Raw genomic sequence first — 24,300 nt, 5'->3', positions numbered from 1 at the left:
TGTTGAAGAAAAGCATAAATATATAAACTTAAAAAAAGCAGTGGGCCTTAAGGTCACAATCTTAATTTCTTAACTATACTCTGGTCTATTGTCTAGAAATATTAACATGCTTTTATAGTTATTATTGAATCTTGGACCCCAAATAATCTTTTCAAAGCTTGTTGAAATAAGCATGTTAGGTCTTTTCAACCCTTGTTGAATATAACGTTTCTTCAAGATGATGGATCATATCAAGAGAACATAAAAATAGATTTTTAGGAATATGGGCTGTCCTAAACTCTATCTTGGTTCTGATCAACTAGAGAACTATTAAATCTTATGTGAAAAAAATACTGAATTCTTGAATTGATAGGAAAATAATAGAGTGATAGTATTCATTGTTTTTTTCTAGTACAGACATTCAAAAGACATAAATATGATTTCAATCACTCTTCTTAAGCAGGAATTTATTATTGAAAACAATAATGAGTTAATTTGAGCAAAAAGGAATGGGTTTTAACACAGAAGGGGAAAATATATGAGTTTAGAAACCTGGAGATTCACATATACCCTGTAAAAGAAACATGAAAGCCCAAAGATTTAAAGTTTAGATTCACTAAATTCTCTCTAAAGTGAAAAGCACGGCCTCTACATTAATTCATCATCAAGGTAGCAATGATCTGATAAACTCTGCTGAGGCAATAAAGTCATCTTTCTGTTGATAAAGAAAGTCTAATGCTGAATACATAATACAATGCAAGTCATAAATATGGCTAAATTAAACCAACAAGAGCCAATAAATCTCAGCAAAATAAAGTTCTAGACTTAAAGAAAATTAAACCAGCAAAATACAAGGAAGCCTTGGGCTATAGACAAGGAATCCAATATGAAGGCATATTGTCCTCTCAAAGATCATCTTTAACATTGAAAAAACAGAAGGTATAATCTTCACTATTTCTCAAAGAAAGATGTCCTACATTTGGCTATTTTTTACCTTACTAAATTTTGCATTTCTCACCAAAAACTTCAATGGTCCAGACTGGAATGTTTTTGACTTTCATTTCTAGACCTGTGTTCTAGGTGTCTCCTCTTACAAAGATTTCCTTCCCTGCACCCTTTCCTAGCTGTCTGTTTGGAGTCCCTCACATGTGCACCTGTCACATTCTGCAGTTATTTACTATGAAATAACAAATCATTTCCAAATCAGTGGTTTTAAACCTGAGTTTCTGTGTCAATGGGTGTTTCTGCCAATTTTAGCAGACATCAGCTGATCCAGGCTGGGTTCATAGGATTGTCATTAAGGATGCCCGAGTCTTCTTATCTAGTTAGGCTTCATTCACAATTTTAGTAGTTTAATGACTCCTTACTAAGATAACTGAGATCTCTTCTAGATGGTGCTTTATTCTCTAGATAGTATTTTGGGAAGATCATGGGGCTCCAAGGAAGAGAATAGAATCATGCAAGAATCCAGAGTCTTAGACTCAATGTCTCTACCACATTCTATTCACCAGACTAGTCACAGGATCAAACAAGATTCAAGGGAGAGAAATGGAATGCACAAATTTAAAAGGGTTCCAGTTGAATACATCTAGGAATGAATACATAAAATCCAGTTGAATTGAGACTCATATGATAAATAAAGCAGTGTTTTATTATTCACAGAATAAGATAAAAATACTTGATGTAAAAGTGAAATGAATATATAAAGGAAAACTAGTTCATAGTCATGTATGAACTAAAAAGGATAGACATAATGATGGAGTTAGAAAATCTCAATAGGTGTGAAAGCTAACAGGTAAATGCTTGATGAGGAACAAGATAGTTATATATGTATATATTCTCATATACATTCACTATCAAATTACTACTGTAACATTAATCCTATCAATCAATCTCTTTTGGCCTCATAATAAAATTTAAGTGTATGAGAATCTTTCTGATATTTCCAGTAGCAAATCATACAATTTACCTAATTTCTTGCCCTATCCCACCAGTATGATGATTATGGACACTATCAAGATATAATACACCATAATGATAAACAGGTCAGTCTACAGCATCAGGCTACTAATTTATGTCTCCTTTTTTTCTTTTCATCAAACATATCTAGTTGTACGTTTTCACATAAGGCTATGCTTAAATTCCCTGTGGAAATTCCCATGTGCTAGTCCTTCCCTCCTTAATGATGTCTCTATTTGAACTCTCTCCACTCTCCTCTTTCTTTCTTCTGAGGTTTTATTTGGAGACCATTTCTACCAGCAATCCATTTTAATACTTCAAGATGGAGTTAACCTTTCCTGTAACTCTTCCTACTGTAACCTATGATTATTTTCAGTTCAGTTCAGTCGCTCAGTCGTGTCCGACTCTTCGCGACCCCATGAATTACAGCACGCCAGGTCTCCCTGTCCATCACCAACTAGCGGAGTTCACTCAGACTCACATCCATCGAGTGAGTGATGCCATCCAGCCATCTCATCCTCTGCCGTCCCCTTCTCCTCCTGCCCCCAATCCTTCCCAGCATCAGAGTCTTTTCCAATGAGTCAACTCTTCACATGAGGTGGCCAAAGTACTGGAGATTCAGCTCTAGCATCGTTCCTTCCAAAGAAATCCCAGGGCTGATCTCCTTCAGAATGGACTGGTTGGATCTCCTTGCAGTCCGAGGGACTCTCAAGAGTCTTCTCCAACACCACAGTTCAAAAGCATTCTTCGACACTCATCCTTCTTGACGGTCCAACTCTCACATCCATACATGACCACAGGAAAAATCATAGCCTTGACTAGATGGACCTTTGTTGGCAAAGTAACATCTCTGCTTTTCAATATGTTACCTAGGTTGGTCATAACTTTCCTTCCAAGGAGTAAGCATATTTTAATTTCATGGCTGCAGTCACCATCTGCAGTGATTTTGGAGCCCAGAAAAATAAAATCTGACACTATTTCCCCATCTATTTCCCATGAAGTGATATGACCAGATGCCATGATCTTCATTTTCTGAATGTTGAGCTTTAAGACAAGTTTTTCACTCTCCACTTTTACTTTCATCAAGAGGCTTTTTATTTCCTCTTCACTTTCTTCCATAAAGGTGGTGTCATCTGCATATCTGAGGTTATTGATATTTCTCCTGGCAATCTAGATTCCAGCTTATGTTTCTTTACATTCTAGGAATCAGCGAACTAAAATGGACTGAAATGGGTGAATTTAACTCAGATAACCATTATATCTACTACTGCGAGCAGTAATCCCTCAGAAGAAATGGAGTAGCCATCACGGTCAACAAAAGAGTCCGTAATGCAGTACTTGGATGCAATCTCAAAAACAACAGAATGATCTCTGTTCGTTTCCAAGGCAAACCATTCAATATCACAGTAATCCAAGTCTATGCCCCAACCAGTAATGCTGAAGAAGCTGAAGTTGAATGGTTCTATGAAGACCTACAAGGCCCTTTAGAAGACTAACACCCAAAAAAGATGTCCTTTTCATTATAGGTGACTGGAATGCAAAAGTAGGAAGTCAAGAAACACCTGGAGTAACAGACAAATTTGGCCTTGGAATATGGAATGAAGCAGGGCAAAGACTAATAGAGTTTTGCCAAGAAAATGCACTGGTCATAGCAAACACCCTCTTCCAACAACACAAGAGAAGACTCTACACATGGACATCCCCAGATGCTCAACACTGAAATCAGATTGATTATATTCTTTGCAGCCAAAGATGGAGAAGCTCTATACAGTCAACAAAAACAAGACCTGGAGCTGACTGTGGCTCAGATCATGAACTCCTTATTATCAAATTCAGACTCAAATTGAAGACAGTAGGGATATGATTACATAGTGGAAGTGAGAAATAGATTTAAGGGCCTAGATCTGATAGATAGAGTTCCTGATGAACTATGGATGGAGGTTTGTGGCATTGTACAGGAGACAGGGATCAAGACCATCCCCATGGAAAAGAAATGCAAAAAAGCAAAATGGCTGTCTGGGGAGGCCTTACAAATAGCTGTGCAAAGAAGAGAAGCAAAAAGCAAAGGAGAAAAGGAAAGATATAAGCATCTGAATGCAGAGTCACAAAGAATAGCAAGAAGAAATAAGAAAGCCTTCCTCAATGATCAATGCAAAGAAATAGAGGAAAACAACAGAATGGGAAAGACTAGAGATCTCTTCAGAAAATTAGAGATACCAAGGGAACATTTCATGCAAAGATGGGCTCGATAAAGGACAGAAATGGTATGGACCTAACAGAAGCAGAAGATATTAGGAAGAGGTGGCAAGAATACACAGAAGAACTGTACAAAAAAGATCTTCACAACCCAGATAATCACGATGGTGTGATCACTCACCTGGAGCCAGACATCCTGGAATGTGAAGTCAAGTGGGCCTTAGAAAGCATCACTACAAACAAAGCTAGTGGAGGTGATGGCATTCCAGTTGAGCTATTTCAAATCCTGAAAGTTGATGCTGTGAAAGTGCTGCACTCAATATGCCAGCAAATTTGGAAAACTCAGCAGTGGCCACAGGACTGGAAAAGGTCAGTTTTCATTCCAATCCCAAGAAAGGCAATGCCAGAGAATGCTCAAACTACCACACAATTGCACTCATCTCACATGCTAGTGAAGTAATGCTCAAAATTCTCCAAGCCAAGCTTTAGCAATACGTGAACCGTGAACTGCTTGATGTTCAAGCTGGTTTTAGAAAAGACAGAGGAACCAGAGATCAAATTGCCAACATCCACTGGATCATGGAAAAAAGCAAGAGAGTTCCAGAAAAACATCTATTTCTGCTTTATTGACTATGCCAAAGCCTTTGACTATGTGGATCACAATAAACTGGAAAATTCTGAAAGAGATGGGAATACCAGACCACCCGACCTGCCTCTTGAGAAATCTATATGCAGGTCAGGAAGCAACAGTTAGAACTGGACACAGAACAACAGACTTGTTCCAAATAGGAAAAGGAGTATGTCAAGGCTGTATATTATCACCCTGCTTATTTAACTTATATATGATTATCTTATAGCAGCTTTTATGACTAGATTTCCAGCCTTGTTGGTAAATTTAATTTTAAGGATTATGTCCTCATCAGCATCTTATTGCCAAGGGCACAGTCACTGTTCATCCAAAGTTTATAGTAATAATCAAAGAGTGAATTTTATTTTTGCCTTTATAGACCAAGAACAAGTTATAATTTTAAAACTATTTTAAATAATGTAAGTCAATGTAACTTTAATAAGTAAATAACAAAACTGTTTTAAATAACATTTAGAAAAGATTTTTCTCTATTAAAGTTAATCAGAAAAAAAAAAAAAAAACTGCACTGACATTTGAGATTAAATTTAATGTTATGGAAACATGACCCCAAATCCCTGTATTGCTTTCCTATTGACTAAAAGTAAAAGTTTACTTTTTAAAAGTAAACTTCCTGTGCTTTTTGCAGTTTCTAGAATTAGACCGCCTGAATTCTTATTCCACATTGCTCCTTTTCGTCTCAGTTTACTTAATAACCTCTAGTTCAAAAAATTGTTTTGAGCATTCATTCTATAATCCACGCAAAGACTTTGGCAGACAGAAAATTAAAGCCTCAACCTCTAACTCTTTCTCTTTTTAATGTTCCTCTCTGTTCTCATATTCTTTTATTTGACCCCCAAATTACTCAGAAGTTATCTTAATGCATCTGAGCGCTAAGCAATGGCCATTGTGACAAATGGATTTTCTTTTCTGCATTCTACGAGAAGCAGGAGAATTTTGGTGACTGGGTATGTGCAATGTTCTGTTAACAGGTAATTAATGTCAGAGTTACTGACTCTGCAGTTCTGCATAGAATGCACTAGGTGTTCAACATTTCTTTCTTTCTTTCTTTTTTTTAAATTTTATTTTATTTTTAAACTTTACATAATTGTATTAGTTTTGCCAAATATCAAAATGAATCCACCACAGGTATTCTCAGCCACAATTTATTTATTAATAGCATGGAAAGATATTTCCATTTGTAAATATCACAAGCTTTCTTACTTTCCTCCATGCTGAGGTAGAAAAGGATTTCCCATGGAGAACATCATTAGTTATATAAATGGCTTTCACTTATTTGCTATAAATTACACCCATAAAAAAACTGAATGTGGTTTTTTTTTTTTTTTGGTGTTTTGTTAATTTAGGTAAGTTTTTCCATTGAGACCAAAACAACTGACAGCATCTATCATCTACATTTAGGAAAGTACCTATAGGTGTATTGGTACCATCAAAAGAAAGAGGTACTGGTCCAAGCTCGGGAGAAATACTCATCTGATATTCTGACACCCTTTTAGATAAGATCCCCTACAAAGTGACACTTCTGAAACAAAGCTAGAAAATTCATAAGCCCTTGAGATTTCACTGTGGCAATGAAACTCAAAGCAGTATCCAATTTTTAAAACTTTCCCATTCTAATTAACTCTTATCACATCCACAATTCTCTTCTGTCATATCTAGATGTTAATGAATGTTGATGAAGTGTTTTAATTCAGGTGTATTTCCTATTTAATAGAAAATTGATATTTCCTATTTACTTACATGATTATCTACGTGTAATAGCTCAGTAATCACTGATGACAACGTTGCAGATACCTGGCATTCTAATGAAGAATAAAATAGTTATATCTTGGTATAAATATTGATTAGTGACAGTGACATTATCGAGCACATCACTTCTGATTGTCCCTTCAATTATTCTGTTCGAGTGAGTACACATTAATTATTCAAGATAGATGTATTGAAAACTTATTATGTGATTGGTACCAATCTACTCCTGAATTTAAAAATACTAAACAGGAATGAACCCATGTCTCAATTGATGGGTGTTATAAATATCTCCAGTGAGTCTAATCCCTTCACATTTTAATTTTCTAGAAAAAAATAATATCAGACAGAATTATTTTCTTTTTTGAGATATCCAAATTAATTATTGCTTTATCTTTAAACATAAATCTGATATTTTATAGAGATGAAGTAAATAGAATGGGAAGAGAAAAACTGATATTACCAAAAAAGAAAATACACTTATGAAAGACAATCATAGCTTTAGTTGAATATGAAATTCTTCTAGTCCCAAGATGAAACTGAATGTATAAGTGAAGTCAGTACATTCATAAGTAACTCTTTCATGAACCCATCCACATTCTCACAACATTTTGGGGAACAGAGATGATTATCTGAGTTTTCAATTGATTTAGCAGACATGGATTCTCATTAGGCTTCCCTGGTGGCTCAGACAGTAAAGCATCTGCCTGCAATGCAGGAGATCCAGGTTCAGTACCTGGATTGGGAAAAGCCTCTGGAAAAGGGAATATCTACCCACTCCAGTATTCTTGCCTAGAGAATTCTAGGACAGAGGAGCCTGATGGGCTTCAGTCCATGGGGCCACAAAGCATCAGACATGACTGAATCACTAACGCTGACTAACACTGGACACTCTTCAGAGATCCTATTCCACTTTAAGTCTAGGAAAAAAAAAAAATCTTACATCACAATCCTGAAAGAAAAACACATTTATTTTAAATTTCTGAGAAATGTAAGATTATTTTTAGAAGATTTTGAAAGAGATAATTTCTGAATTCTCTGGACAAATAAAGATTTTTCACAATGAAGTAAAATGAATGTTTTATTGTCCCAATATTTTATAGATGAGCAGAGGTCCTCTGTGTAAATAAATAAAGGGCCCTTGTGACCAAAGTTTGAACATGACTAATGAATCTAATATGAACTGAATATTGGCAGAAGCTAACAGTGGCATCACTGGAAACCATGTCCTTGGGGATAATAAGATGCAACAACCTTACTGGACATATTCCAAGAGCATAACAATTGTCTGATGGAAAGACATAATTCTGGCTCCTCTTCAACTCTTATAAAAATGTGTAAATATACATGAAAGTAATATACATAGTTACAAGTCAAAAAAGTGACTATTTTCCATGTTAATGAGTACAGATTTGCATTGTTATTTTTCTTCATAGTATAGTATTCAGCACTATAGGGAAAAGATAAGGTTTAAAAAGGTTAGAAATACTGCACAAATTAAATATTGAGAAAAACATTTTATAATCTTGGAACTGAAGCAGGAGAATCAATGCATGTCCTCACAATGTTGGACTTAACAAGTTGAAGAAGTACTTAATTAAATTGGAAAGTATACTTCCATTTGACTTTGCTTTTCACTATTTGCTTAGTTTTGAAACCAGATTACATGCTATCTTGTAGATTTTTGCCCCAAGAAAAGATCATACAAAGATTACTCTGTTACAGCTCTATGTGGCTTAACCAGTTCAGTATCCATTAGAAAAAAATTTCAGGGGTCACAATTCTTTATCTTATGAATGCTTCTTTGAAGCAGCTTTACCATTCTACTGGTTCCATAGTCCAGTTGATTACAAACTTTTGTTTGTGTTCATTTACTAACTGTATGAGTTCAAATTTCTTAATTTTTTGAAAATTATACATGAATAAGCTGTACCTCCTCATGGATAGAGTATCAGGAGTAGAGGATATCTATTTTTATAGTAATCACCAGATACCCTAGCTTAACCAAACAGGCTTAAGCATTCTAAGGTTAATGATGGGTGTGGCTCTCATGTTCAAGGGAGAATATTTTCTTCTATAAGAGAGAACTGTTTTCACCTTCCCAATTTTAGCTTCTGAGTAGCATACCTTTTGAATATCTTTCCGGTACTTATGTAGAGCATTTTAGAATTTCCTTCAAATGAGAATATTAGCCTGGGCTTATGCCATAGGGTTGCAAAGAGTTGGACATGACTGAACAACTAACACTTTGACTTTTCACTTTTTTTGTACCACGAAGAACAAGCAACTGAAACAAGCTTTTACAGCCTTATTTAAAGGAATTTTATTGATCTCAGAGAAGTAAAGGAATGTCAAAACTGAGAATTAAGCTTATCATGATACAGCAGGCCTTATGTGTTTAATCTTACATTATTAATTCTTTTATCTCTTCCTTGCACTCAGTGTGTTCCTACTATAATACTTATTGCATCATTATTAATGAATAAAGAATACAATTTTATCATTCATTTCTTTGTCATTGCAAATAAACTTTTTACAAAGTGACATTTCTCCAAATTGAGACTTGGCCTCAACTCAGACCAGTCTCACAAGACTGTAAAAACTATTATAGATTAAAAACAGAACAACAAAAAAAATTGAATTATTGGCTTTACGTGAAAACAAAGTGCTATACCTCAAGCCTTCTTGAAATTCAAATATCCAAATGACAACATGAAAAAAGCATAAATATTAGTCTTATTGTCAATCAGAAGCAAGATAATTTTTAAAAATTAAGAAAGCCAGAATCTGTTCAGTTCAGTTCAGTTCAGTTGCTCAGTCGTATCCGACTTTTTGCGACCCCATGAATCGCAGCACGCCAGACCTCCCTGCCCATCACCAACTCCCGGAGTTCATTCAAACTCATGTCCATCTAGTCGGTGATGCCATCCAGCCATCTCATCCTCTGTTGTCCCCTTCTCCTCCTGCCCCCAATCCCTTCCAGCATCAGAGTCTTTTCCAACGAGTCAACTCTTCACATGAGGTGGCCAAAGTACTGGAGTTTCAGCTTTAGCGTCATTCCCTCCAAAGAACACTCAGGACTGATCTCCTTTAGAATGGACTGGTTGGATCTCCTTGCAGTCCAAGGGACTCTCAAGACTCTTCTCCAACACCACAGTTCAAAAGCATCAATTCTTCAGCGCTCAGCTTTCTTCACAGTCCAACTCTCACATCCATACATGAACACTGGAAAAACCATAGCCTTGACTAGAAAGACCTTTGTTGGCAAAGTAATGTCTCTGCTTTTGAATATGCTATCTAGGTTGATCATAACTTTCCTTCCAAGGAGTAAGTATCTTTTAATTTCATGGCTGCAGTCACAATCTGCAGTGATTTTGGAGCCCCCCAAAATAAAATCTGACACTGTTTCCACTGTTTCCCCATTTATTTCCCATGAAGTGATGGGACCAGATGCCATGATCTTCGTTTTCTGAATGTTGAGCTTTAACCCAACTTTTTCACTCTCCACTTTCACTTTCATCAAGAGGCTTTTTAGTTCCTCTTCACTTTCTGCCATAAGGATAATCTAGTACAAAAAATAAGTGTATTTTAACAATGAAGAGGAAAACATACAAGCTTTGAAACCTGGAAAAAACTAGCTTGGAAAATAAAACTTTAAATTCCCCAAATTCAGAATTTAGATTCACTAGATTTCCTCCAAAATGAAAGAGCACAATCTTTCACAAACTGACAATCTAGATTGCATTGATCTGAGAAACTGTCAAGACAACAAAGTGATCTTTAGGATGACAAATCAGGACAAGTACTGAAATATACAATAAAATCCAATTCCTTAATGTAGCTAAATTAAGCCAACAAGGAGTGAGGAAATCTCAGCTAAATATAAACACATCAACAAAACAACCAGCAAAGTATTCAGAAGTTTCTGTTTATAGAAGAGGAGCCCATTAGAAATTTTCAATGAGATTATTAGGGGAAAAAAAATCTTCAAAATTAAGGAATGAAATGTGTGACCTTCACAGATATTTCTTGAAGTTTTTTTTTTTTTTTTTTTACATTTGGTTAATTTTGTTTTATAATCTTTCACATTTCTCCCTCTAGACCCCAGTCTTCAATGGTGCAGACTGGAATATTCTCAACTTTTATATCTTTCATTTTGACATCTATGCTCATGATGTCAGTTCTTAAAAGCATTCTCTTCCTTGTGTGCCTCTCTAGACTTCTTATGTACTTTAGAACTATGTTTGGAACCCCTCATATATGCCTCTGTTATCTAGTGTGAGATAATAAATCTCTCCAAAAAACTAGTGGTTCAACTGACCATTTTCTGTGTAAGCTGAGTGTCTCTGCTGCTCTGGGGAGAGATTAGTTGATCTTGGTTGGATTTATTCATAGGATTCTCGTTATGCATGACTGGGCTTTGCCAGACAGGTTAGGCTTCATTCACAACTGTAGTACTTTAATGAGTCATTACTAAGATAACTGAGCTCTCTTCCAGATGGTGCTTTATCCTCTAGACAATGTTTGATCACATGGTAAGGTCATGGGCCTCCAAGGAAGAGAATGGAAGCATCCAAAGCTCCAGAGTCTTAGACTCAATATCCCTTCTACCACATTCTATTCATCAGACTAGTCACAGGACCATCCAGGACCCAAAGGAAAGAAATTGAATCACTTACTGATGAAACGAGCTAAAGAGACATAGTGCAGTGACTAGACAGAGGGAGGATCAGCCGTTTTTGCTATCTCCTTTTCATAGACATGTTATCTTCCAGTCAACTGATGTTATATTTTACCATACCTTGTCTATTTTGTCTGTAATATGCTATTTTGTCCCTAGTATGCAGGTGGATCCTAGGTAGAAATAGCACCTGGGGCTGATCTTCAAATTGGTTTTCAATAAGTTATGGTTGAATAAATTCCCTAGAAAACAATAAAGAACAGACTTTAGAAAAAGAAAGGACTACAGTGACTCTAACTTTGATCAATGATGGTACATAAGTGAATAATCTGGGTGTTATTTACTTGAATTTAAAACTGGAATTGATTCATAACTAAAGTGCAAACCTTTCTTAGAAAGAAATAAAATGCTTTAATTCTCAATGTTTGTAATGGTTTGAGATTCAGTTTAAAAATTACTTTTATTATTCTTTCATTTTTTATATTTTATTATAGCAATAAAATCAATTTAGTCTTTTGACAAATTTTTCAAACTAACAATATAGATTTATTACCACACATCTCCATTTTCAATATTTATTCCAATTTTAGATACTTTGATATTATTTTGTTTGAAATAACTTGTATAAAAGCCCAATATAAAAATATTTATTTATTTATTTGCTTATTGGGATACAAAACACATAACATAAAATTTGCCTTCCTGACCATTTATTTATAAGTGTATGGTTCAGTACTGTTAAGTATTATCACACTGTTATGAGACATCTCCAGAAATTTACATTCTTCAAATTTGAAACACTGTTCTCATTAAACTCCTGAGGATGCCTTGGACTGCAAGGAGATCAAACCAGTCAATCCTAAAGGACTTCAACCCTGAATATTCATTGGAGGGACTGATGCTAAAGCTAAAGGTCCAAAACTTTGGCCACCTTATTCATAAAGCCAATTCATTGGAAAAGATCCTGATGCTGAGAAAGACTGAGGGCAGGAACAGAAGAGGTCAACAGAGGATGAGATGGTTGGATGGCATCACTGATTCAATAGACATGAGTTTGAGCAAACTCCCTGAGATAGTGAAGGACAGGGAAGCCTGGTGTACTGCAGTTCATGGGGTTGCAAAGAGTAGGGCATGACTTAGCAACTGAACAACAACTCTCATTAAACAACTGTCCTTTACACCCTTCCATCAGGCCCTGGTAAACATCATTCTGCTTTTCTGTTGCTATGAATTTGACTCCTTTAGATACGTCATATAAGTGGAATCATACAGTTGCTGTGGTTCTGCGGCTCACTTATTTCACTAAGCATAAGGTACTCAAGGTTTTTTCACACTAACATGACACAGGATTTCCTCACTTTTTAAATGTGAATAATAACCCACTGTATGTATTAATATATACCCCATTTTTTTTATCCATTCATTGATGAACATTTTGGTTATTCCCATGTTTGGGTTATTGAATATGTAAGTATGGTGTACAAATATCTCTTTGAGACACTGCTTCCAATTCTTTTGGATACCTGTCCAGAAGTAGGACTATTCATTTGGTAGTCCTGTTTTTTTTTTTTTTTTTTGAGTTTAATTGCTACAAATTAGTTACACAAGCTCAATTTATAAAATATTTAAAAAATTAAACTTAATACCCAGTCCTTCAGGCCCAATGCCCAAGGAGATGGACAAACCTCCAGGGATGGAAAGCAGATCCAGAGGAGGAAAGGTAGAGGAAACTGAGGGGTCTCCATGGCATCATGACGGTCACCCACTCCATAGCACCTTGCCTCTCACCTGCCATGTGTAGTCAGAAGGGAGTCCTGTGGTGGCCAGTATGTCACCAGGTCCTTAAAGCCCTGGGCTTAATGAGTTAGCTGCCTTGCTCTGCTGCCTATTTCCTACTTTAGTTTGTTTGTTCTCAGTTTACTGGGGAGTGGGGCAGATGGAAACAGACAAACCCAGTATGGGCAACATCTAGGCCATGTCCAAGGTTGGCCAAAGTAAAAAGACTGGCCTCCCAGCAGGGCAGGAAGTTGAGCAGTGGTTCCAAGTCTATATCTTCCTTGCTTGTTGCTTTTTTTTTTTTTTAAATTTTATTTTATTTTTAAATCTCAAACACTGTACTAGTTTTGCCAAACATCAAAACGAATCCGCCACAGGTATACATGTGCTCCCCATCCTGAACCCTCCTCCCTCCTCCCTCCCTAAGCCATCCTTCTGGGTCGTTCCAGTGCACCAGCCCCAAGCATCCAGTATCGTGCATCGAACCTGGACTGGCAACTCGTTTCATACATGATATTACACATGTTTCAATCCCATTCTCCCAAATCTTCCCACCCTCTCCCTCTCCAACAGAGTCCATAAGACTGTTCTGCTTGTTGCTTTTTAAAATTCTGAAATTGTTTTAAGCAATACAGTTTTTTAGACCAACCTGTTATTAATCTTTAAATTTTTCTTTACTGATTTTTTATGGTTAAACAAACAAAAAAAGAAAATTAAACAAAAAACCTACCACTCTTATTTTCCCCAACTTGATCCATGAGAGTCCCCCTGCACTCCCCTCTGCTTTTGCATTTGATCATTCCTCCCTTTTCCCTCAGCTTGAGGCATCTATGTCTAGTGTCTGTGAAGTGATGTCTTATCAATGTCTCAGGATAAGAAATGGCAATCATTCTACCAGGTGCTGGAAACTTGTTAGCCTCGAGACAAGGGTTTCTAGGGCCACAGGTCAGGATGTGTATTTAGTTACAGGGTCCCAGAAATCCATCTCCTGGCTACCACAAGCAATGGCTTCTTTTCTGGGCTAAGGAGCCAGACTTGGACTGTTTCCTCAGAGGCAGGGGCCCCACAGACTCTGCTGGGGCTTCCTCTTTGACCAGAGCTGGGCTACCTTGAGACTTCAAGACTTCAGGCTGTCCTGTAAGATGAGTCACCATGATCCTGCCTCTACAGACTCACATGATGCCCGGTCCCTCTGCCTAATCCAGTACTACATCTGGCCTCCCTTCTCTGGGCCTGCACCCCTCAATGGGCTACAGCCTGTTCAGGGATTAGTTGCAGGCTTAAAGGGAAGCTATGAATCAGGCCAGAGCTTGCTTCAAGTCCAATAAAAAAAGTTGTCTTACTGGTGGAGGTTAGTCTTCCAAATCCTGGAGCCAGCTCTGCCAGCCAAAGGATGATTTTTGTCCTTTGGTGACCATTGTTTTCTTTCTCTGAAATGTCTTAGATGATAATGTTGTTGACTCAGATTTACATGAAAAAAAAAAAAAAAAAAAGCCTCAACAAAAACTATCTCTTGAGTGACAGATATCCTGGTCTATTCCTTTCTGAGGAATCTTGTGGGGAAAAAAAATATTGTAGCTCCTGCTCTGTTTACATGTCTCTGTGAAGAAGAAATCCTGCCTGCCCTGGGGTGTTGGGTGTTTTTGTCTGTGTTGCCATCCCAGGCCTGTGATAGGGGGTTTTGGCTACATTGTAATGTCTGGGTGGTGTCTGAGGAGTGCTTCCTGCCTGCCCAGCCATGGACTAGCCACCTTCTTGAAGAGGCTGACATTTCCATCCTATGATGCAAGACACAGGGAGCATCACCTCCCATGACACTATCTTCAGGAGCTCTGGTGACATGCACATCCATGGGCCTCCCACTGGGCTGCCTACCTGAGGCCCACTTCTACCCACAGTCTTATACAGAAGTCAGGTAAACAGGATGTCTCTTAGCCCATGTTTCCAAAGGGCCAGCCAAGGGCTGCCCGCCAACCTGACTGCATCAGTCCTGCATGACCAAGTGATAGTTGGAGGCTCTGCTACCCAGGACTTCTACTACATCCCACCCTGCCATCTGGCAAGGAATGGGCCCTTTTCTGTGAATTGACTACCTGTGGAAATGTGACCAATTAGTGTGAAATGCATGTTTAGGAAAAGTTAGATACTGTATTTGAACCAATAAATGTGAATCCTTCTGCAAATAAACAAATAAACTTAATTTCTATTTCTTTCTTGCTTTGTGGTGGTGATTTAGTCATTGAGTTGTGTCCAACTCTTGCAACCCTATACCTGTAGCCCACCAGACTCTTCATCTATGGGATTTCTCATGCAAGAATGCTGGAATGGGCTGCCATTTCCTTTTCCAGGGGATTTCCTGACCCAGGGAATGAACCTGCCTCTCCTGAACTGCAAGGGAAATGAAGTGAAAGTCGCTCAGCCATGTCCCACTCTTTATGACCACCTGGACAATACATTCCATAGAATTCTCCAGGCAAGAATACTGGAGTGGGTAGTCATTCCCTTCTCCAGGGGATCTTCCCAACAGAGGGATTGATTCCAGGTCTCCTGTATTGCAGGCAGATTCTTTACCAGCTAAGCCACCAGGGAAGCCCTTCCTGTACTGCATGGAGATTCTTAACTGACTGAACCATCAGGGGATGTGTTACATGTGTTACTGAAATTCATTATAGGGCGTTATCTCAGTATATCTGTGTTGCTGTTCTCTGTCCAAATTTGTATTAATTCTATGGCACTTGTAGCTTTGATGTGATTGGAGTAGAGGGATGTCTATATCCATTAGATACAGAGACATCCATCATATTTCTGGTTCTCAGTTACCTATTTGCATGCATCACTCTGTGATGCCTCTTGTTCTTCTTCTTCATTTTCCTCTTCAAGTTCAGTTGTTCTCTGTGTAAGTTTCAAGACACTTTCATATTCCTGGGACATACTGTGAAAAATTGTGAGATATCTGAGATTCTTTACCTCCATGTCACTGCTTTAGTTCAGTTCAGTTCAGTCACTCAGTCATGTCCAACTCTGCAGCTCCATGAAGTGCAGCACGCCAGACCTCCCTGTCTATCACCAATTCCTGGAGTTTACTCAAACGCATCTCCATTGAGTCAGTGGTGCCATCCAACCATCTCATCCTCTGTCGTCCCCTTCTCCTCCTGCCTTCATTCTTTCCCAGCATCAGGATCTTTTTAATTGAGTCACCTCTTTGAATCAGGTGGCCAAAATACTGGAATTTCAGCTTCAACATCAGTCCCTCCAATGAACACCCATGACTGATCTCCCTTAGAAGGGACTGTTGGATCTCCTTGTAGTCCAAGGGATTTTCTAGAGCCTTCTCCAAAACCACAATTCAAAAGCATAAATTATTCTGCGCTAGGTATGAAGAAAGTCATTTATGTCAAATGGGACCTAATTAAAATTAAAAGATTCTGCACAACAAAAGAAACTATAAGCAAGGTGAAAAGGCAGCCTTCAGAATGGGAGAAAATAATAGCAAATGAAGCAACTGAAAAACAACTAATCTCAAAAATATACAAACAACTCCTACAGCTCAACTCCAGAAAAATAAATGACCCAATCAAAAAATGGGCCAAAGAAAGACCTAAATAGACATTTCTCTAAAGAAGACATACAGATGGCTAAAAAACACATGAAAAGATGCTCAACATCACTCATAATCAGAGAAATGCAAATCAAAACCACAATGAGGTCCCATTTCACGCCAGTCAGAATGGCTGTGATCCAAAAGTCTACAAGCAATAAATGCTGGAGAGGGTGTGGAGAATAGGGAACCCTCTTACACTGTTGGTGGGAATGCAAACTAGAACAGCCACTATGAAGAACAGTGTGGAGATTCCTTAAAAAATCTGGAAATAGAACTACCTTATGATCCAGCAATCCCACTGCTGGGCATACACACTGAGGAAACCAGAAGGGAAAGAGACACGTGTACCCCAATGTTCATTGCAGCACTGTTTATAGTAGCCAGGACATGGAAGCGACCTAGATGTCCATCGGCAGATGAATGGATAAGAAAGCTGTGGTACATATACACAATGGAATATTACTCAGCCATTAAAAAGAATACATTTGAATCAGTTCTAATGAGGTGGATGAAACTGGAGCTGATTATACAGAGTGAACTGAGCCAGAAAGAAAAACATCAATAGAGTATACTAATGCATATATATGGAATTTAGAAAGATGGTAATGATAACCCTGTATGCGAGACAGCAAAAGAGACATAGATGTATAGACCAGTCTTTTGGAATCTGTGGGAGAGGGAGAGGGTGGGATGATTTGAGAAAATGGCATTGAAACATGTATAATATCATATAAGAAATGAATCCCCAGTCCTTGTTCAATGCAGGATACAGGATGCTTGGGGCTGGTACACTGGGATGACCCAGAGGGATGGTATGGGGAGGGAGGTGGGAAGGGTTTTCAGGATTGGGAACACATGTACACCCGTGGCGGATTCATGTTGATGTATGGCAAAACCAATACAATATTGTAAAGTAATTAGCCTCCAATTAAAATAAATAAATTTTAAAAAATATATATCTATGTCAATCTTACAGTTTCCCAGGTGGCGCTAGTGGTAAAGAACCTGTCTCCTCATTCAGGAGATGTAAGAGATGCTGATTCAGTTCCTGGGTCTGGAAGATCCCCTGGAGAAAGAAATGACAAACCACTCCAGCATTCTTACCTGGAGAATTCCATGTACAGAGGAGCCTGGCAGGCTACAGTCAACGGAGTCACAAAGAGCTGGACATGACTGAAGCGACTTAGCACATGCACATGTCAATCTTAAGAGCAGGAAAGTGTGATTAGGCTTCCCAAGTTTTTTTTTTAATCTATGTTCAAGAAACAGCTAAGTATTGCCTATTGATATTCTACTTAGATATCCATATGGGAAAGAAATCCAGAAATCTGTCATGTTTCCTTCTTTGCTTGTGTTAATATCTGTGGAGGCTGGCACAGAACCTCCAACCTTATTTAGAATCACTAAAATCTCACAATTATTCTCTAGTTCTCTTATCCTCTGTTAAAGAGATTTAATAAAATCTCTGAGGATGAATAAGCATTCTGCCCACATAATAAAATGCATATTGATAAAAAATATTTTATTAATCTTACAGTTTCATATCCTTGAAATACAAATCCCAAGAGTGTGCTCTATCATCACAGCTCTTGATTAAAGCTGAAATTTAGCTCTGTCTAAATAAGAGATGATGTAAGTGGTTCAAGGAAAGATCTAGCATGGAAAGAAGGTCATTTATAAGTACTTTAAAATCTTCGTCCTCCAACAAAACATTGGGATGTGTTCATCATATCTTGGCTTTCTTGAAAATAATTTTGATTGTATTGGTTTTAAAAGACTGGATAGGGGTCCAAAAATATATATTTTGAGTATGTGTTTGAAATATTTCAACACTGATATAAGGCAACCTAAGTGAATTAATGTTGTGAGAGAAGAAAAGGAATAAATGAGGAAGGTATTAAGGGCACACATATAATAAGACCAGGTGAGAAACTAAAGGGGAGGAGAAAAAGAAAAAAAGAAACGTAGAATGCTACTCTAAGAAATTTAGGACTAACAGGGAAGGAGTGAAAACAGTGAGTATCACATTTAAAATCTTGAAATCTACATTATGAGCACAATGTAACATTCATTGGTTTTGCCACCAGAAATCCATATCAAAAGAATATTTTTCCCTCTTCTGAGTTTCTTCTCTCTCAGATTTCCACACAGTTTGGGAGGAAGTGCGGAGCCAGGAATGAGAAACCATACAGCAGTCACCACGTTCATCCTCTCGGGACTGACAGATGACCCACAGCTGCAGATTCTGACTTTCATATTTCTACTCAACACTTACATGTTGAGTGTAATTGGAAACCTGGCCATCCACATCCTCATATTGGTCAATTCCCACCTTAAAACTGCAATGTATTTTTTTCTCCAAAATTTTTCCTTCTTAAAAATTCAAAAAAATAGAAATCATTCCAAGCATCTTTTCTGACCACAATGCAGTAAGATTAGATCTCAATTACAAGAGAAAAACTATTAAAAATCCCAACATATGGAGGCTGAACAACACGCTGCTGAATAACCAACAAATCACAGAAGAAATCAAAAAAGAAATCAAAATTTGCATAGAAACGAATGAAAATGAAAACACAACAACCCAAAACCTGTGGGACACTGTAAAAGCAGTCCTAAGGGGAAAGTTCATAGCAATACAGGCATACCTCAAGAAACAAGAAAAAAGTCAAATAAATAACCTAACTCTACACCTAAAGCAACTAGAAAAGGAAGAAACGAAGAACCCCAGGGTTAGTAGAAGGAAAGAAATCTTAAAAATTAGAGCAGAAATAAATGCAAAAGAAACAAAAGAGACCATAGCAAAAATCAACAAAGCCAAAAGCTGGTTCTTTGAAAGGATAAATAAAATTGACAAACCATTAGCCAGACTCATCAAGAAACAAAGGGAGAAAAATCAAATCAATAAAATTAGACATGAAAATGGAGAGATCACAACAGACAACACAGAAATACAAAGGATCATAAGAGACTACTATCAACAATTATATGCCAATAAAATGGACAACGTGGAAGAAATGGACAAATTCTTAGAAAAGTACAACTTTCCAAAACTGGACCAGGAAGAAATAGAAAATCTTAACAGACCGATCACAAGCACGGAAATTGAAACTGTAATCAAAAATCTTCCAGCAAACAAAAGCCCAGGTCCAGACGGCTTCACAGCTGAATTCTACCAAAAATTTAGAGAGGAGCTAACACCTATCCTGCTCAAACTCTTCCAGAAAATTGCAGAGGATGGTAAACTTCCAAACTAATTCTATGAGGCCACCATCACCCTAATACCAAAACCTGACAAAGATGCCACAAAAAAAGAAAACTACAGGCCAATATCACTGATGAACATAGATGCAAAAATCCTTAACAAAATTCTAGCAATCAGAATCCAACAACACATTAAAAAGATCATACACCATGACCAAGTGGGCTTTATCCCAGGGATGCAAGGATTCTTCAATATCCGCAAATCAATCAATGTAATACACCACATTAACAAATTGAAAAATAAAAACCATATGATTATCTCAATAGATGCAGAGAAAGCCTTTGACAAAATTCAACATCCATTTATGATAAAAACTCTCCAGAAAGCAGGAATAGAAGGAACATACCTCAACATAATAAAAGCTATATATGACAAACCCACAGCAAACATTATCCTCAATGGTGAAAAATTGAAAGCATTTCCTCTAAAGTCAGGAACAAGACAAGGGTGCCCACTTTCACCATTACTATTCAACATAGTTTTGGAAGTTTTGGCCACAGCAATCAGAGCAGAAAAAGAAATAAAAGGAATTCAAATTGGAAAAGAAGAAGTAAAACGCTCACTATTTGCAGATGACATGATCCTCTACATAGAAAACCCTAAAGACTCCAGCAGAAAATTACTAGAACTAATCAACGATTATATTAAAGTTGCAGGATATAAAATCAACACACAGAAATCCCTTGCATTCCTATACACTAATAATGAGAAAACAGAAAGAGAAATTAAGGAAACAATTCCATTCATCATTGCAATGGAAAGAATAAAATACTTAGGAATATATCTACCTAAAGAAACTAAAGACCTATATATAGAAAACTATAAAACACTGGTGAAAGAAATCAAAGAGGACACTAATAGATGGAGAAATATACCATGTTCATGGATTGGAAGAATCAATATAGTGAAAATGAGCATACTACCCAAAGCAATCTATAGATTCAATGCAATCCCTATCAAGCTACCAACGGTATTTTTCACAGAGCTAGAACAAATAATTTCACAATTTGTATGGAAATACAAAAAACCTCGAATAGCCAAAGCGATCTTGAGAAAGAAGAATGGAACTGGAGGAATCAACCTACCTGACTTCAGGCTCTACTACAAAGCCACAGTTATCAAGACAGTATGGTACTGGCACAAAGACAGAAATATTGATCAATGGAACAAAATAGAAAGCCCAGAGATAAATCCATGCACATATGGACACCTTATCTTTGACAAAGGAGGTAAGAATATACAATGGATTAAAGACAATCTCTTTAACAAGTGGTGCTGGGAAATCTGGTCAACCACTTGTAAAAGAATGAAACTAGAACACTTTCTAACACCATACACAAAAATAAACTCAAAATGGATTAAAGATCTAAACGTAAGACCAGAAACTATAAAACTCCTAGAGGAGAACATAGGCAAAACACTCTCCGAAATATGTCACAGCAGGATCCTCTATGACCACCTCCCAGAATATTGGAAATAAAAGCAAAAATAAACAAATGGGACCTAATTAAACTTAAAAGCTTCTGCGACTGAACTGAACTGAAGGGCCTGAAGCAGTTTTGAGCTACTGGTTTTCTTGTGTTAGACTTTGTATGTTGAAACAATCTTTTAGTTCAGTTCGGTTCAGTCGCTCAGTTGTGTCTGACCCTTTGCGACCCCATAAACTGCAGCATGCCAGGCCTCTCTATCCATCACCAACTCCCGGAGTCCACCCAAACCCATGTCCATTGAGTCGGTGATTCTATCCAACCATCTTATCCTCTGTCATCCCCTTCTCCTCCTGCCCCAAATCTCAATTTATTAATAAATTAATAATTTAGCAATAATACTAGAGAAGGCAATGGCAACACACTCCAGTACTCTTGCCTGGCAAATCCCATGGATGGAGGAGCCTAGTAGGCTGCATTCCATGTGGTCGCTAGGAGTTGGACACGACTGAGCGACTTCACTTTAACTTTTCACTTTCATGCTTTGGAGAAGGAAACGGCAACCCACTCCAGTGTTCTTGCCTGGAGAATGCCAGGGATGGGGGAGCCTGGTGGGCTGCCATCTCTGGGGTCCCACAGAGTGAGACATGACTGAAGCGTCTTAGCAGCAGCAGCAACAACAATAATAACATATTAAATTAATATCCAATATTAATAAAACAAGGTGTAGCTTAATACTTATTAGGGAGTTATGCCCTGGGATTATAACATTTAGGAGACTTGCACTGGTACAAAAAAATAAGAAAGTAAGACAATTTGATATTAGTAATTTTAAGGTCTCTCTATCATATAAGTTGTAACAAATAAAAAGGGTGTCATAGTTTCCTGTGTCAGCTTTACAGAACTAATGGGCACCCATATAGCTGATAAAATATTTCAGAGTGTGTCTGTAAGGGCGTTCTGGAAAGGATTAGCATTTGAATGTATAGACTGGTTAAAGAAAATGGCCCTCAAAAAAGCAGGTGGGCATCCTCCAATTTGTTGAAGGCCTGACTAGAAGAAAAAGGCAGAGGAAAGGTGAATATGGTCTCCACTTGAAACTGCGCAGCATCTTATCTTGCTTTGGCACTGTCAGTTCTGGTTCATGGGGCTTCAATCTTGGACCAGGATTTCTAAGATTGGCACCTGGGTTTTGTTTATTTGTATTTTTTGCCTTGCTGTGTGTCATAGAGAGATTGAACCTTCACCCCCTGCAGTGGCAGTGCAGAATCTTAACCATTGGAACACCAGAGATGTCCAGGCCCCCAGGTTTTAAAGCCTTCAAACTTGTTTTCCTTGTGGCTTAGCTGGTAAAGAATCCATCTGCAATGCAGGAAACCTGGGTTTGATCCCTGTGTTGGGAAGATCTGGAGAAGGGAAAGAGTACCCACTCTAGTATTCTTGCCTGGAGATTCCATGGACTATATAGTCCATGGGGTCACAAGAGTTGGACACAACTGAGTGATGTAAACGCTCACTTTTTCAAACTTGAAATAGAACTTAAACCATGAATTTTCCTGGTTTTCCAGTTTGCAGGTGGCAGCTTGTTGGATTTCTCAGACTCCATGATCATGTGTTTCAATTACTGTGATAAATCTCACCCTATATCTATCAATTCAGTTCAGTTACTCAGTCGTGTCTGACTCTTTGAGACTCAGTGGACTGCAGCATGCCGGGCTTCCCTGTCCATCACTGACTGTTGGAGCTTGCTCAAACTCAAGTCCATTGAGTCAGTGATGCCATCCAACCATCTCAACCTCTGCCATCCCCTTCTCCTCCCACCTTCAATCATTCCCAGTATCAGGGTCTTTTCCAGTGAGTCAACTCTTTATATCAGGTGGCCAAAGTATTGCAGTTTCAGCTTCAACATCAGTCCTTCCAGTGAATATTCAGGAGTGATTTCCTTTAGGATGGACTGTTGGATCTCTTTGCGGTCCAAGGAACTCTCAAGAGTCTTCTCCAACATCACAGTTCAAAAGCATCAATTCTTTGGTGTTCAGCTTTCTTTATAGGTCAACTCTCACATCCATACATGACTACTGAAAAATCATAGCTTTGACTAGATGGACCTTTGTTGGCAGAGTAATGTCTCTGCTTTTTTTTTTTTTTAAGTTTTAATAATAAAAAAAAAAGTTGTCTCTGATTTTTAATATGCTGTCTAGGTTAGTCATAACTTTCCTTCCAAGGAGTAAGCGTCTAATTTCATGGCTGCAATCACTATCTGCAGTGATTTTGGAGCCCTCCCAAATACAGTCTGTCATAGTTTCCATTGTTTCCCCATCTATTTGCCATGAAGTGATGGGACCAGATGCCATGATTTTAGTTTTTTGAATGTTGAGTTTTAAGCCAACTTTTTCACTCTCCTCTTTCACTTTCATCAAGAGGCTCTTCAGTTCTTCTTTGCTTTCTGCCATAAGGCTGTTGTCATCTGCATATCTGAGGTTATTGATATTTCTCCTGGCAATCTTGATTCCAGCTTGTGCTTCCTGTAGCCCAGCGCTTCTCATGATGTACTCTGCATATAATTTAAATAAGCAGGGTGACAATATACAGCCTTGATGTATCCTTTCCTGATTTTGAACCAGTCTGTTGTTCCATATCCAGTTCTAACTGTTGCTTCTTGTCCTGCATACAGATTTCTCAGGAGACAGGTCAGGTGGTCTGGTATTCCCATCTCTTTCAGAATTTTCCACAGTTTGTTGCAATCCCCAGAGTCAAAGGCTTTTGCATAGTCAATAAAGCAGAAGTATATGTTTTTTTCTGGAACTCGCCTGCTTTTTTGATGATCCAGCGAATGTTGGCAATTTGATCTCTGGTTCCTCTGCTTTTTCTAAATCCAGCTTGAATGTCTGGAAGTTCACGGTTCATGTACTGTTGAAGCTTGGCATGGAGAATTTTGAGCATTACTTTACTAGCATGTAAGATGAGTGCAATTGTGCAGTAGTTTGAGCATTCTTTGTCATTGCCTTTCTTTGGGATTGGAAT

This window comes from Bubalus bubalis, chromosome 4 (assembly GCF_019923935.1).
Source record: "Bubalus bubalis isolate 160015118507 breed Murrah chromosome 4, NDDB_SH_1, whole genome shotgun sequence".
NCBI lineage: Eukaryota > Metazoa > Chordata > Mammalia > Artiodactyla > Bovidae > Bubalus > Bubalus bubalis.
Note: the sequence above shows the minus strand (reverse complement) of the source record.